This window comes from Chelon labrosus (genome assembly GCF_963514085.1).
Source record: "Chelon labrosus genome assembly, chromosome: 14".
Taxonomy (NCBI): domain Eukaryota; kingdom Metazoa; phylum Chordata; class Actinopteri; order Mugiliformes; family Mugilidae; genus Chelon; species Chelon labrosus.
The window spans coordinates 28,856,811-28,859,114 of NC_140347.1; the positions used below are offsets into that span (position 1 = coordinate 28,856,811).

The following is a 2,304-nucleotide window of genomic DNA, read 5'->3' on the forward strand; positions in this document are numbered from 1 at the left end:
GCTGACATTTTGCAAATGTCACCAATTTATTTTTATTAGATAAAGAGACTAATATGCCTACCAGCTCCATGGAAGCTCAAAAATTTGTTTATATCAGTGTAAAAGTGACTCTTGTTTCAGTGAGCTTTAGATGCACTTTGTTAATGTTGGGCTAAGCTAGGCTAGCTGTTTCCCTCTGTTTAAAGTGTTTGTGTCAAGCTAACGAAGCTGTAGCTTTATATATAATCTTTTTTATTTCGCATTAGCATGGAAGCAGATTAGCATATGTCCCAAAGTAATAAACTGTTTCTTTAATTAATTGTTTTAGATTTGATGTACTGTGTATGTTGATAATAATAATTAATTATCTATTGGGTACACTAGGATATTTACATATGACCCTATAAATCTGAATCTGAGTAGCCTACTATCGATGTGAAGCCAGTTAAAATTGAACAAAATAAAATGAAAATGTAAAATTACAATTTAAAATGTAGGGAAAAGTGACACCGTGTATGTATCTGTGTGGTGTTATGCATCGACTTTATACAACTATAATTATTTAATATTTAATATAGCTTCTCTGTGATTTTGAAGACTTAGCTAAAACAGTGCATTGCAGTTGTTGATCGGTTCTATTAGCTCTGTTTTCGGTTGCTTTTCCTGTCGCTTCACTGCGGGCACGGACTTATCGGCATTTACCATTGACTGTATGGCATTAACACTATAACAGAACAATGCCGAGTACTTTTAAATTCACAAATGGGGACTCAAGACGCTTCTCGGGGTGAAGACTGTCTTTTCTGCCAAATAGCAAACAACCAGACGGACACAGAAATCTTGCTGAGCGTAGAACTCATTCATTCACGGTCGAAAAGTTCAGCAACGGGAATTTCCGTAGTATCCCTCCGTGTATAGGATGATGAGTTGTAGTGTTTTCGTGACATGAAGCCTGGCGCAGCACATCATTATCTCGTTATTCCCAGGAGGCATATCGACAACTGCATAACGGGAAAAGGGAAAGCCGGGGTGAAACTGTGAAATATATTTATTTATGTCTCTGTTGGTTTCTGTGCTAATGTCCACCACAAGCCTTGTAATGCTTGATCGATTACTCATCCTGACCAGGCACAGTGTTGCTCTTAACATAGACTTGAGAGTGCCATAATTGATCAGTCAGCTGATGAGCAATAACTTTAGTAAAGTTTGAATATACGGCAAATTAAAGATGAGCTGCTGAATTGGTTTGTTAATTACTGTATTGACTCACACGAGCTTTGTGTACTACTCCTACCTGAGTGAGCTTGTTTTTTTTGGTTCACACCTGTTTATGAAATGATTTGATTTATTGATCTCAGTAATCTCGCGAGAATCCATTAGACCCAGAACGTGAAAGTCATGGCGCTATAAAGTCATTCATCACCTCTAAAGAGATCATGAGTCATGACTCACATGTCTCATACATCTGTGAAGTAATCTGTGATGACTCGGAATCCTTCATAAAATATGCGTTGCTGCTCAAATACTCTGAAGATAAGAAAATCATTTAGTCGTTTGTTTAACTTTACAATTAGTATTTTCATACTCACTCTGAATTTGCGTAGGATGGGGTTTCATCTGCCTCCATTCTCATCTGTTCCCCACCTCCACGCTCTGGCTCCAAGATGAACTGAAGGTCAGAGCCTCGCTACAGGCAGCAGTCACACTGGTTTATCATGGTGAGTCATGGTTGGATTAGGCCGACAAAATCATCAAGATTTATTATTGTAGTAGTATTGTAGTATTTAGTACAATAATGATTGTTTAATTGTGTGTTGTTCATTTATAAAACAAAGTTATTAACAAAAAATATTGAAATTACGAAAAGCTGTAGGAGCAATACTAAAATGTTATGGTTGGCATTTATATTTCTACTTTTCCATCAGTGTCCACACAATAATCAAATTCAGTTTTTAATTTAAAGCTGCTTCTTATTAAATGAATTGCAGTGGTCAAACGGAAAGTACACGTGTTACCTCTTAATAGTAGCTTATTTTACTATCTATTGATTGGTGATCATTAACCCCTAAAAAATTATTAATTTAATGAATGACTTCTGCAACCATTTGAATCTGTCGAAATGATCAAGGAGGCACATGTTATATCTTGTGTCTATTGTGTACAGTATAAATGTTATTTACTGTTAATGGTTCAAAATAAAGATTATAAGATTATAGTGTGAGATGTTGTGAATACTGTACACATTCCTTGTGCTACTCTGTTGCAGGCTGACAAAGTGCTTTTTCCGCTGAAGACTCACGGCAAGGTCAAATGAGCAAAAATGGT

The 2,304-nt window shown here is 36.2% G+C and overlaps 1 pseudogene across 1 annotated transcript; it reads left to right on the forward strand.

Annotated features, from left to right (window-relative positions):
- Positions 1-498: 498 nt before the first annotated feature.
- On the forward strand, positions 499-1,787 carry LOC311499880 (adenosine 5'-monophosphoramidase HINT3-like; annotated as a pseudogene). The gene is made up of 3 exons: positions 499-828; positions 898-1,016; positions 1,554-1,787. The product of its transcript is annotated as an adenosine 5'-monophosphoramidase HINT3-like (transcript).
- Positions 1,788-2,304: the final 517 nt, after the last annotated feature.